A 15,187-nucleotide genomic window follows, 5' to 3' on the forward strand; every position below is an offset into this window, starting at 1 on the left:
AATAAACACAATTTTACAGTGTAGATTTGTCTTTGATTAAAAAGAAATGAAACTGCTCATATTAGTTTGTAATTTGGTCGTGAACGTAGACTGTTCTTATTGGAAAACATATAACTAGTTTAGACCCTGATTTTATCTAAATGAAGAAAGAGAAACAAGGTTTCTCTTTCAAATAGTTTAAAATACATATTTTTAATCTGCATGTGAAAGTTCAAAAAATAAGATAAGGAAAATAACATCTTTAAATCTAATGGTGAAATTTTCTTTTAGAAAAGTTGTTAACAATTGAGTATCTGAACTATCTCCAAACAATGTCATTTAAAATCTTTTGCAACAAAAACCAAAGTGTTTTCACAATTATCAATAGAGATAATTCCTACATTTCTATAGTATTTGTTACTTCAAATCATTTACCTGATTATTATTCATTATATTCATAGGTAACATCTTATCTTTACTTATATTTTACTATCTATAATCTATATTCTTATCTGTATCTATAATCTATTACTTATAACCTATATAATCTTATCTATGTCTATAATCTCATCTATATCTATGTAATGTTACAGATCTTATCTTTAAGATAAATTTTATTATTCCCATTTTAAAGAAGAGAAAACAGGCTCCACAAAAGCAAATGATTTATTTGGAGGAAGGCAGCATGAGGTGGAACATAACACTAGCACTATGATGTCAGTCCCTAGTATTCTGACTTCAGATTTCCAGAACACTATAACTGTCTTTCAGTCATTACTTAATTTGCTGAATTCATGAATTTAATGAATACTTTGAGATCCTTGCACCTCTCAATTCCTGGAAGCAACATAAATTATTACATAAATAAATAAAGTTTACTTTAAAAAACAAAAGGCGTGCAATTTAAATTAAGCTGTATGTAAGTGGCATTGATTTTAAATTTTAAAAAATCATAACTCGTACTTAGATACTTCTATAATTTTTGTTCCTTTTTCTCCTATTTACTCAATATTTATGTTTTAGAGTTGTTTATAAAATAATAATGTTAGAGGTCAAGAGAGAAAAAAAGTTTCCTCTCCTCCACCAATATCTTGTAAGTAAGAAAAATACAGAAGATTACACTCTGATAGTTAAATGAGAAAAATCAATGAGCCTAATAAATGATTTGTCCAGTTTAAAGTGGTTTCTGGCTAATAGCCTTATAAATTTTTATAAAATCATCTATGAGATTCAGAAAAAGATGTAAATTCATAAGACCTAAATATTAAGGCTATCATACAATACATTATTGGAATATGAGAGGGATTTCTGCTAGATAAAGGGTGGAAAATGGTATTCCTTCTGTATTTTTCTTTGTGGAACATAAGGACATCCTCCAGCTGAGGGAACATGAGGACACATAGTGTGCTTCTTACTAATGTATAGCCCCTCGCCTAGAGAGCCAGGGTCTACTCCAACAGGAAGCTGCACAATCACTTACGGCTAAACGGTGGTGATTGTAGGTTTTCATATTCTCCCCCAAACAGGATGTTAGAAGTTAGTAGGATCAGGGAAAAAGTCCCATTAAGAACATGAATCTTCTTAGATGAAATAGCTGCGAAATATGAAAATTCAGTTAGGAAACATGTACATTAACCTGTTCTCAAACTAACTGAGAAGGGGTTTTAGCTATTATTCAAATACCCATCCCCAAAGTCTGATTTGCAAACACAGGTTTGAATATATTTCCCCTTATTACAGGAAAAATCAATATTCAAAATACCACCAATGCATAACATGGGAGCTCTGAAGGAAAATTGCACCAAGCAAGACAGGGCATATTATTCTTTCAACTCCAAAACCAACTAACTAACCAACCAACCAACAAGTAATTTACCAAAATCAACTATTTCCTGGAGTGGCTTATCTCCTCCTAACTTTGAGAACATGGACCAGTAACTTACCATTCGATGCTTCAGTTTCCCACCTGTAAATGAGAAGCATTTGCTCTTAAGATAAAGGTGATTAAACATATGCAGTATGCAGAGTCATCTTAAACCCTCTTCTGCTGCTCCATTGTCCTTTTCTCTCACCATTTAGTCTCATGAGATCACAAATTAAAAAACTTCTTATGATATTCCAATATAATATTAACAGACGTAGCCACTTTAAGAGAAGCATGGATCTATAAGAGAAGAAGAGATACAAAATTAGCAGAATAACATGCAAAAAAAAAAAAAGAAGTTAAGTGAAAGTAGAGTTGGATAAGTAAAAACAGAAGGAACTTTCAAATTGTTTTGACAGTATTAAAATAATCAAACAAGATAATAAAGAGAAAATTTTTAATGTGGGAATTGAATCAGATATTAATTTAATATCAATTAAATTTATATGTGTTGACTATGTACTATGTGCTTGACATCATACCAAACTTAAGATAAATTTAAAAAAATAGTTATTGCCTTCAAGGAAATAAATCAATCTCTCTCACTCACTCACTCTTTCTTTCTTCCTCTTGCTCTTGCTCTATCTGTCAGTCTCTACCTTTCTTAATCTACCCAACCTAAGTAGAGATAGAGTAATTGGTACAGGAATGGACTAAAGACTCAGGTTAGTTCCAAGAGAGGGAATTACAGGGATTACAGGAAAAATGTTCTTTTCACTGATCTTGAACTTGAGAAAATGTGAGATTGCATCCACTACAACTGTGCTTTAACCACAGGGATGGAAGCTTTCTGAGGCTTAAGCCAACACTGAAGATGGAGAGAAAAAAATCTCACAGAAACAAAACAAAAACAAATAAGGTGTGTGGATGACATCATTTAAGCTTCAAGATCAAATTGTACATGAGCTACTCTAGATATTTGCAGTTACACAAAACCATCCATACATTTGTCTTCTGCTTAATCCAGTTTAGACTGCAGTTTATTAATTATTTATTTATTTTATTTATTTATTTTTTTCCCACTGGCAACAGAGTGATAGTGATAGGCTATGGTTAGTTACTCATTTCAAAGACCATCAAGTTTGAATGAACATCATTAAAGGGACAAATAAAAGATCTCTTGTAAAATATAAACATACTAGTTTTAAAAAGCCACATGAGGAAAAAATGTAAACATTTTGTAGATTGTGAATATGCAGTAAAATATCAAATTAATAATGTTATAATTCTTTAAAGGAAATCCAAAATTGCTGTTTATTTCCTTTCCTCTAATCATTCATTTAAGAGAAATTTTGTAAATTTTCTTCATACTTTGTGAAAATAGACCAGAAGAAGCCAATTTATCAAAATTTATTTATCCCAAAGTACATGCATCCCGCTGAGTCTAACTGGCTCATTCTCTAGCAAGCTACATTTCTCCACTGTCTAGCAGGCTGGATTTCCCCATGGGAAATGTTTTAGAACATGTACTTATCCTTATCTCCAGAACAGTTTGAATACTTCCAGAGATCGTGATATTATGAATATCATGATTACAGGTTGACAGAACCAGGCTGGGTACAATTGATTGGTACAAATAGTTTCAAATGGCAATGAGGCTTAAAGTTTAAAGAGAAATAAGTTGCTAACATCCATAAGCAGAAGCAGCAAAACTCCATGAAAACCATTTGAGAGGTATCCAGAAGAACATCTTATCAAAATCTCCTAAACACTGAATTTTTGCATTAGTGATGTTTCATTTTGAATTTTAAATCCTCTACCAAAATGCAAGCACTTTGGAGAGACATAGCAGTTCAATTTAGCATAGCAAAGACAAGTAGGTGTACCAGACACTTTGCTAGGCTCTGGGGACAGGGACTAGTGAGAAAAGAAGACTGAGGGTGAGGAGCTTTGTCTGGGCACACAGGTTAGTTCACATTAGTTACTGTTTGATGTAAACCAACCAGGGCACAGGATTGAGGCTAGAATGGGACCAACAAGGACAATGGCCCTAAGAGGGAGGGGAAAGGTCATGTAATGCAAGGGAAAGTGACACATCGACAACATAGGTTTGCTGAGAGCTGGTCTTACATAGGAAAAAATGATTCTTCAAAGCATTGAGAACTTCTTTCTTCTGATATGTTGAGGAAAAATGTCCAACACAAATTCCTCCTGATGTGATTCTGACATCACATAAAGAGAAACCTCCACGACCACTTAGCTTCCTATGTTGCCTAAGTTTTCTTTCATTTATCCAGCAAACTGCAAATATTTATTAGGTTCTGCTGTAATGAAAGTCAAAATAACCTGGCTTTACAAAGATATAGACTCCAAAAACAATTTTCAAGCCAAATAGCAAAATAGTGTTGAAACACTTCCTTTGTGTACATATAGCATGAATAAAATGATTCCTCTGGAGAACCTGTGAGGCAAATTCAGCCTTCATTCATAACAATGTGACTTTATTCTATACCAAACATTTTCCTCATTCATTCATTCATTTTGTAGATTTCATCTAGTTTACAGTTTTTAAGTTTTAGGATCTTTATCAGTTTTAAGCATTTTAAAAGCGTAAAACTATTCTATCAGTGAGAATTATCAATTCTATTTTCTAGGCTGCACAAGACTTCCTAATCCTGAGATTTCAATAGAATAGATAAAAAGACACCGATCCTATTGGCTGACCTGCTAAGGGTCAGATATCATGCTGGAATCTTTTATAGGTTATTTTACAATATGCTTTATGTTTTCCTATCTTTGAAAATATTACTCTGATATCAGCACAAACAGAATATGATATAGTCCACACACTTGTCATTAGTTCTCACTTTCCTTGTTGAACACGGAATTAGAAGAAAAAGTATCAAGGGTACTCTTTTGTACCTCAGAATTAATACTTCTCAAGAAAACTTTCTCAGTGTATCGGTCTTGTAAAATGTACTTAAAGTTGTATTTTTAAGCTTTTATTATTATAGTTATAAAATAATCCATGATTATTGTATAAAAGTTAGAAAACATAAGTAAACTCTATAAATATATGTAGATATAAACAGGTACAAAGACACCTTAGTATTTTATTTATGTCCATTTATCTATCTATCTATCTATCTATCTATCTATCTATCTATCTATCTATCTATCTATCTCTTTATCTAGTTGGAAGCAAGTACATTTATATCCCACATTCATTATTGTCTTTAGGATCCTTAGCCAATGTACAAAACAACTGTATCTAGTGTTAGAAGCCCTGTTGTCCTCTTTAAACCATGAATAGGTCATATTAGCTTTAGTTGCTTTTTGACTAGATGATGGATTGGCCCAGTTACTGAGAGCATTGTCTTAAAACCCTATTCTCCACATATATTCCCAATAAGAGGCTCTTCCTCTTCAAGAATCATAAATTCCTCTCCTAGTACACCTGCCACACTGAGTATCTCTTGATGATTCATTCAAATATGGATATATTATAGGTGAAATATTTAACAAAATCTGAACTATTCCACCCTAAGAAACATTCGTTCTCTGGACAATCAGAGCAGAGTGTCCCAAAGTTCAGCAGTCCCACTACAAGCCAGAACAAACATGATAGCCTGAGTTCCCATCACCCTCATTCTATCACTCTGCATCACTAACTTTATCACAGGTTGCATTATGGCAGCATTTCTATAACATTATTCTGGTATTGCCACTGTCATTCATTTAAGTACCCTGCTAAAGCTATGCACCCTTTTAGGCAATGGAGATGCATAGATTAAAAATACATGGCTTATATCCTCAACAACCTAGGTCATGGAAGCAGGTAACCAGGAATTAAGAGTAGTACCAATAAATATACACAAGGATTTAAGCATCCAGTAAGCGTTTTCTTTGTTTAATAAAAATTGCCATTCATCTCATTCACATTGACTGTTGTTCCACAGTCATATCCAAGTCTAGTCCTTTCCAGCTTATTAAAATTAGTTCTTGCCCCTTTGCCAAGAGTGTTATTCTAGGCTCTGCTAAAAGTTTTTTGAGCTTTGTCACAGTGTCACTATTAGGAAGAGTTGATTTCTAAGATTGTGTTAGAAGTATTGGCCCCAGAGAACCGCACAGCATCACATTTTCTTTGCTTCCAAAGATTCCTACTCATGTTCTAGTGTAATGTTTCTCAGAATGTGTGCAGGGAGTTGAGGGGATGATGGTTATCATTGATTGTGAGTGAGATGATTTTAGATTGAGGTTAGGGCATCAAAATAAATTATTTTCTTTTTCTTTTATCCATCAATATTTCTGATCACTTGAGAAGAAAAATCTCTGGTCAGTACTTACATGTATTGGTTACCACTCTAATTAACATTAGGAAATGAAAAGTTTCAGAGCATTTGACTAATAAGTATAACTTACTAATATTAAACTACATTTTTTATTGTTTTTTTTTTTGCAGGCTTACCTTCTACATATGAGAATAATACTGGTTTTCTATTCAAGTGTTGGTATAAAGTTACCTTTCCAGTACATTTATTTTAACTTTAAATATGGATATACAGCTGACCCTTCAACAATATGCATTTGAACTGTGTGGGTCTACTTAAATGTGGATTTTTTTTTCAATAAATATACTGTAAATACACAATAAATACATTTTCTCTTTCTTATGATTTAAATAACTTTTTCTCTAGCTTACGTTATTAAAAGAAGATGGTATATAATACATATAACAAACAAAATGTTTATGTTATGAGTAAGGCTTCTGGCCAATAGTAGGCTATCAATAGTTAAGTTTTTGTAGAGTCAAAAGTTATACTCAAGTTTTTGACTATATGGCGGGTAAGTGCATCTAACCTCCATGTTGTTCAAGGGTCAATTGTATTTATATAATGGAATACTATCAAGTAATAAAAAAGTAATAAACTGCTGCATGAAGAAATATTGATGAGCACATTGTATCATATGAAAGAAAAAGACAGATGTAAAAGAAAAACATTGTGTGATTCCATTTAGAGAGAATGCTATAAGTAGCAAAAATAATTTATGTTTAAAAAAAATCAATAATAGGAGAGGGGAATGACTGGAAGGGACATGAGAAAACTTTCTAGGGTGACGGAAATGTTCTGTATGTGATTTGGTTGTTCTTAAATAAGTGTATAAACTTATCAAGATTCATAGAACTGTGTATTTAAAATCCATGCATTTTTAGATACATTTTAACTCAACAAAAGGGAGCAAGGATGCTTGTTTCAGGCAAAAAAAAAAAAAAAAAATAGATATGCTACAAGGAGTTACACTAATTTGACTAAGACTAGGAGCTGCCTTTCCCAGAACTTCCTTCTCTTTGTAGCTGAGAGGTGTCCCTGTACAAATCAGAAGGCTGGTATGAAGCAGAAGTCATCATTCTCCAGAGGTGGTTGTGGTTAGACATTGTGTCTGTCCATCCTGGAGGAAGTACCCAGTAAGTCTCAGGTTGTCCTAGCTCTCTTTTACTCCATATGCAGCTCCTCTTCTTGACCCTGTTGACCAATAGCAGCCCCAGGCCCACCCCCAGACACTTAGTTGTGTAGCCATGAAGTCGGTAACTATTTCCATAGACATACCACAAAGTTCCCTTATGTAGTCTCATTTCAGAGGCAAAAATATTTAGCTTCCCAGATGTGTTCACTGTAATGTGGTCAGATAAAATACAGTACATTGAGCTAAATTTATATTTAAGATATTGTAAAAAGTTTAGTGTATCTTATATATTGCCTGAGACATACTTGTACTAAAAGATTGTATGTCATTTATCTGAAATTCAAATTTAACTAGATGTTTTATATTTTTAGTTGCTATATTTGGCAACCTTACCTTACAAGTTCTGACTGGATACCTGTATTTGTGTGTCTGATGGAATGATGGGTGCCTATTTCTCCTTATTTTAGACCTTTGCTTCTCCAAGTTGTCGCACATTAGTGTAAGGTCTAATTAATAGAATTAAATACTGTAATATCATAAATGCTAAATTTGCATAATTCTGATTGTGGCTTTTTTTTCCTGACTGAACTTTGATTAATACAGGAGGTCAAGTGAAGGGGAAAATCATTATATGCACATGCATAAAAACATTTACTATGACCGAATTCTAGCAAGTGGTGCGGCTGCTTTAAGACTGCCTGTGTCAGTCACTTAGTTTGCCATTGGGATGAACAGGGCAGATCCTCTCCATAGAGAACAGCTCAGTATCGTGTTTACATAGGCAAATTTCAAATTTGGTTTTCCTCATCTTTAAGCTGGTGATATCACACCTTGACAAAATCCAGATGAAGCAGCCTGCTATAGTCATGGAAAGACTAGGCATTTTAAAGTCTAACAAGCCTGGGAGTAAACCATTTAACTAGCTAAGTGATCTGGGGTACATTAGATAACCTTAATTTACAAATCTGTAATGTGGACTCGATAATCCTTTTTTTATACAGTTATCGTGAAGATCATCTTACATATGTAAAATTCTTAACATAATGACTTCCATGAAGTAGATATTTTCCTTAGAATGTTTTATCTTAGTGAAAGAACATCTACTATCTTTTAAAAGATTTGATTTTTATAATCCAAAGTCTTGCACACGTCTTTCATAGTCACCTTTTAAGCCCTCTGGCCCCTGAGAAGTATATTCAGATTACTGACATCCTTAGTTTAGCTATGAACGTGCAATGCCCTTTCCTCTCTTAGAAGCAGACATAGTCTGGCGTTTATTTTAGGTCTAATGCCTTTGGGCCAGATATATAAGAGTCCTATCTGATTTTGCTGACATGTTTACATTTTCATGATCATAGAAACTAGTTGTTTCAGGTGATTTTAGTTTGTGGTATTTTGTTTAAATCCTCACAGGAGTGGGAAACCCTTTATGAAAACCTAATTTTTTATTTGTATTTTAACTTTGGCAGGAGGAGGAAAACCAAGTCTGGAAATAATAAAATTTTAAGGCTGATATATTGCCAAAACAAGGAATAAATGAGTCATAAACACACACACACACACACACACACACACACCCCCCACAAAAGATTGAACTGGCTAGATATTTGATAATATTAAAAAGTTATTATTTTCGGCATAATGATGGAATTGTGTTTATGTTAAAAACATAAGAATTCTTATCTTTTTGAGAGTAAAAAGAAAACAAAAAGGTTGGAAAGTATTCTCTGGCTAAGAATATCTTATTTAGATTAAGATGATCTCTATATAACAAAGTGAAAAAGCAAAGCTTCTTGGCTTCCTTTTGAGAGTGAAAGAGGGGCATTTGGGGTAGAATCAGAAATTGAATCACTCTGAAAACAGAAATGATGACAAGTACAATCTTGAAATGAGGGGATACACTACCTTTTGAAAATACTTAGAAACTCCTCGATCTGTCCTTTCACTTCTCTTCTAAGAAATCTCCCTCTCTCCAGCTACCTTGTGTGTCCTCACTCATCTTCTTGTATGTATGTTGCAAAGCTGCAGTCTGAACACCTAATGATGACTGGCAGAGCCATCCTTCAATAAATATGTATTAAGTTAATAGTAACAATAATGATAATAATAAAAGCTATGCTTTTTTGAGCATTTATTATGTGCCAGGCACTACACTAAGCATATGATATTTAAAATCTCATTCAAATCTCAAAATAATTGTTTAAGGAAGAGACCTTTGTTATCCTCATTTTACATATGAGAAGACTTGGGCACAGAGATGTTGATCAATTTTCCCAAGTTTACGTGGTTACCAGTTAATTGCATTGATTAAACTGATTCATTAGACAAACATTTATGAAGCATTTACTGTTTGCCAGGCACTTTTGGTTATTGTTGTGTTAGTGATAAACAAAACAAAGTCCTAGCTTTCATGGAAGTTGGAATGGTGCGATAGATTTGTCACAGGGAAAATAAGGGCGAGAGCGATTGAGTTTTGTGGGCCAGAGAATTTCAAAATTTTAAGTCCCATTTCCACAGCCAATTATTTAAATCAGTCATAAAGAAAATGTCCAAGGAAAGTATGATTAGCAGGAAGCAAGTATTGTAATCCGTCAGAAACAATATCTCAATGAAGCTATTCCTTCTTGCAGCTTAACAAATGAATTTCATTCATATATTCCTTTGTTTCTATGCTTTGAGAGAAGGCTTCAAATCATGGCAGACATACTATTAAAAGAAAGATGCAGTCGCCAGAGTAGACCATGGCCCTCTTGGCGAAAATATAAAGATAATTAGAGAGTTTGCATTCTTCACAAATGCAGTCAAGTAGCAGAGACTTGTTCCTCAATGATTAATCGTGTGTCTCCAGAAGAGTAACACTGTAGGCTTTTTAAAAAATGAATCAAGTGAACATTTATATTAGGCAGAAAAAAAAGCAGACCCCAAGACAAAAATTTGGGTGCAAAGAGTTTATTTAGGAATTGATCCCAGAAAGCATAATGAGAGAGTGAGAAAGTAAATTGGGGAAGGGAGGAAGGAGAGTCAGAAACTTTTTTTAATAACAGAGTTAAAACTAAAAGCAATTGAGGCTGAGTCTTAGTGGGGGCCTTCTGAGAAACCCTATAAGAGTTCCAAGACCCAAAAGACCCAGCATTGGGTATTTTACCCATCAACCTCCATCCCTCATTGGTTGAGAATTGCTCCTAGGGCACTAAGTCCCCAGCACTTATGGGGTCAGATTAATCTCTCAGACATAGGGGTACATATGCTCAAGAGAACACAATAGGTGTAAATGGAAACTTCCCACTGAAACTGTAGTTGAGCTCCAGGGAGTGCTAAAAGGAGATGGCAGGGCACCAACTTCATCTGCTACAAGTCAGGAAAGAGGTGAGTCACTCACATTTCTCAGGGAATCACACTAATAGACTTGGGCCAATTCTATTCTTTCTAACTTTTGGCTGGAGCTGTCTCAAAAGAAAACAAAGTAATCTGTGCCTATCTTTTCAGCATAATATATAACTTAATACCTCTTCTCAGGGCATGGCCTTCAACCCCTCTGTACAGTAAACTAGCATTCTTAGTCAGTGAGAGATAATTCTATTACTTGGAAAGTTGTTGTGAAATAAAATGTATTTATTTCTATATATAGAAATGAAGTTACATATTTATAATCTGAATATATCTAGCAAAGATAATTTTCATCATCTCGTAAAATTGAAATATATTCTATTTTTTTCTCCATTCATGGCATAGGAAAAATTCCAACTGCCATCCAAGATGATTGATCAACAAAGCTGAAATTTCATATAAAAACTTTCATATTGATCAGGAAGAAGAAAATGCTATGAAAGTAAGATTCACATTCAAGTTATTACCAAAGACTGTAAATAATTTTCAGGGATTCATAAAGAATAAATATATAATTTCTTCCAAAAATTAGAAAATTAGTTCATTAATATATAATTAATAAGTAATTTAGCTCATTTTCACAAATTACCCATATAATGTTCATTTGAAATAATTACCATTGTCTGACTAGAACTATGCATTTTCCTTCTTGTTCACTAGTAATTCAGCACTTGGTGTAATTATAAAGGCATTTTTTCCTCCTTTTGTATTTCTTACGTTATCCTTGCCAGCTTCATTATTTGGCTTTCATTTCCATGAAAGCAATTATTACAGATATAGACTAACAGTTACAGCATAGTTCCTATCACTGTTCATCAGCCAAAATGTTCCATAGGAATAATTAATGTAGTAACGGCTATTAAAAACTTGATGGGAGGTTCTTCCTGTCCCTGGATGACCTTTACCCAAGCTTTATTAAGAAAATGCCACTGCTATAACTCATTCCTATGAAATCTTGGTGAACTCTAATTTCTGCTGCAAAGTCTTACTTGGGATAAGAGTCCCCTCTTGACCCCAGGAGGTAGGATGCAGGCCTAGGACTAAAGTTCAGATAGTCAGATAGTGTTAAAACTTGAATTAGTCATCTAAAGATAAAGTTTGGAATTCATTTCCTGTGACATTAAGCAGTGGCAGTGATGGTATCCTGTATCAGTGGTGAGCTGCTGACACAGATGGAGTAAATATGCTGGTGGTGCCAAGGAGAGTGTGTTTACCAGACACTCCTGGAATGTGGCCCTGGCTAGATTTCCCACTTCCTAGCTCTTAAAATTTCTGAGTTCAGTTCTCAAGCCTTCCCATTGCTTCTAAAACATATCCAATATCCTTCCATAATTTAATTTTATGCTGAAATCTATCCTAATCATTTTTCATTGCTTACAAACTAGTAACCCAACTGACACATATATTTTATTATAATAGTAATAATAATGGCCATTTCTTAAATATGTAAAATTTAACACTATTTTCAAAGTAATTTCACATACATTATTATATTTTTTTCAACTTTTCAATTATTGAGGTATAACCGATATACAAAAAACTGCACGTATTTAATGTACACAATTAGACGAGTTGGCAGTTCCCTAATTGTTAGTGATGGTGAGTACCTTTTAATATAACTGTTGGCCATTTGCATACATTCCATAATACCATCACCATAATCAAGGTAATAAACATATCTATCACTTCCAAAAGTTTTCTTGTGTCTTTTTTCTTTTCTATGCATGTGCAATAAGAGCACTTAACATGAGATTTACCCTCTTCATCAATTTTTAAATGCACAATGCCATATTGTTATCTATAGGCACTGTGTTGTACAGCAGATCTCCAAAATTTATTTTGGATAACTTTAACTTCATACTCATTGAAGAAAAGCTCCCCATATCCCCCTCGATCCATCCCCTAGCAATCTCTACTTTATTTTCTGCTACTGTAAGTTTGACTATTTTCGATACCTCATACAAGTGGAATCATGCAGTATTTGTTCTTCCGCGTCTGACTTACATCACTTAGCATACATAATGTCTTTCAGATTCATCTATGTTGTTGCAAATGGTAGGATTTCCTTCTTTTTTGATAGCTGAGAAACATGTCATTGAATGCATATATCACATTTTCTTTATCCATTTTTCTGTTGATCAACACGTGGTTTGTTCCATATCTCCGCTATTGTGAATAATGCTACAAGAAGTTCCTGCACGGCAAAGGAAACAATCAATAGAGTAAAAATGCAATGCATGGAATGAGAGAAAATATTTTCAAACCCTATATTTGATAAGGAGTTAACTTTCAAAATACATGTGGAACTCCTACAACTCAATAGCAAAACAACAAATAACTTGATTTAAAAAATGGGCCAAGGATTTGAAGACATTTCTCCACAGAAGACATATAAATGTCCAATATGTATATTAAAAACTGTTCAACATCACTAATCAGCAGAGAAATGCAACTGCAAATCATGAGATATCACTTCACACCTGCTAGGATGGCTATTATCAAAAAAAAAAACCAAAACATATGTTGGTGAGGTTGCAGAGAAGTTTAAACTTTGTATACTGGTGGGAATGTAAATTGGTATAGCTGCTATGAAAAACAGTATGGAGTTTCCTCAAAAAATTAAAACTAGAACCACCATATTCTAGCAATCCCACTATTGGGGATATATCAAAAAGCATTATGATATTTGCTCCTTAATATCAGATAAAAATTATAAGCCCCAAAGAGGTTAAATGATTTAGCAAGGTCATGTTGCTAGAAAGGGACAGGTTGAATCTGGCCTTCTGGCACACAGTCCCATGTTTTGTAAAACCATGCTTCTTTGTCTAAAAATGCAAAGCTTGCAGGTGACTTCATTAAAAACAAGTTGAATTTCTGTTTCATTGGGATTTCTTTTAAGTGACATGTCTTAATGTATCAGTTAGACATTAGTGTAACAAAATGTCTATTAAAGACTGTACTTAGGAGTAAGACCTGTTAGGTGAAGTCGAAACAGAATTTGACAGAGGAAGAAGTCCAACTGTGATCCAGTCTCTTTGGAGACTTTTACTTATTCTTAGAGGAGTACTAAGGATGAGAGGAAACTCAGGGCTGTTACAAATTCAAGTGAGAGAACCAAGACTTTGTACCTACACATTTGTCTGTCATTGGATATGGGCTTCCCCACAAAGTAGGCACAACCTTGGGCAAGGTGACTTTCTGTAGCTGAGGTAATCCTTGAAGGAAATGACAGCCAAGGGCTATCTGTCTGCAGCATCCTGGCAGCTGGTATAATAAATATTTTATTTCTGAATAGGCTTCTAGGAAATTTACAATAGTGTCCACTACAGAATGTGTCAACAGCCGCTGACAGGCAGAGTAAGTCAAGGTCTGAGAATTGACCGTTGCATTAAGCCTGGTGGAAGTTACTGGTGTACTCTTTTTCTTAATGATGGATGCTCAACCATATTGTGTAAGTTTCAGGCCATGCAAAATGTATATCTCTTCTTACATAACAGTGAAGAAACTATTTCTTAGACTTCCTCTTGGCTCAACTGGATCAAAAACTATTCTCTCACTGCAGCCTGAAGAATATCACTTACTGATTTCATTCATCCTAGATCATATGACACATTTCAGAGTTAGGAGTAGAGTTAGTTTCTCCTAAAACATTGTAACGTGCAGAGACAGTGTGAAAACTTGAACTAAAAATTGGGTCATTGACAAGATAAAGAAAAACATGTATTGAGGAGGCATCCACAATGCCCCACAATGGACATGGCATTGCTTAGTTTCTGTGGTCTTTTAGAATAATTTATTTCACTAATTTATACTACACATCTTTATTTATTGCTAACTTTAGACCAGGACCCAAGGACACATTGGTATGCTAGATACAAAATGTGTCTACTCTCCTTGACCTTATCTTGTCAAGAGGGAGGAGGAAATAAGCAAACAAATAAATAGGTTTATAGATTGTGGTAAGTGTGGTGAATTAAACAAAGATGGTAATGTGATTGACTTTAAGGGAAGATACTACCTTAGAAATAATGATCAGAGAAGACTGATCATTATCATCAAGAAGGTGACATTCTTGGCAATCCCAAATTATTTTTCTATATTTCTTGATAAAGAAAAGAAGGAAAAAAGGAAGGAAGGGAAGAAGGAAAAGGAGGAAAGGAAGAAATTTACTAAAGATTGTACACTGTGGATCACCCTTTTATGCTGCTGTTGTTATTTTGAAAGAAATTAAAATTTATTCTAGTCTATTGCCATAAAAATTATAAAATCTTATACTTGTCTCAGGGACAATTCAGAGAAAATTACTATATTTAAATGGCTATCAGTGCTCTTGAAACTTTTATTAGCCTAAGTGGTATTCAAAGCCATGCAACCAGGAAGGAAGATGGTAAGGAGGGGAGAGGAGTGGGTTATGCAGCTGTTTCAAGGATGTACACTTTCACAAAAATCTTATAAAGAGACCAGCATGAAATAAGTGTTTAGTACATGTTT

General features: G+C 34.0%; 1 long non-coding RNA gene across 1 annotated transcript; it reads right to left on the reverse strand.

Moving 5' to 3' along the window:
* Positions 1-1,365: 1,365 nt before the first annotated feature.
* On the reverse strand, positions 1,366-12,845 carry LOC120598108 (uncharacterized). The gene is made up of 3 exons (XR_005651506.1): positions 12,701-12,845; positions 1,923-2,143; positions 1,366-1,573 (listed from the first exon to the last, which is right to left on the reverse strand). It is a non-coding gene; the product is annotated as an uncharacterized LOC120598108 (long non-coding RNA).
* Positions 12,846-15,187: the final 2,342 nt, after the last annotated feature.

This window comes from Pteropus medius, unplaced genomic scaffold (assembly GCF_902729225.1).
Source record: "Pteropus medius unplaced genomic scaffold, Ma_sr-lr_union100, whole genome shotgun sequence".
Lineage (NCBI taxonomy): Eukaryota > Metazoa > Chordata > Mammalia > Chiroptera > Pteropodidae > Pteropus > Pteropus medius.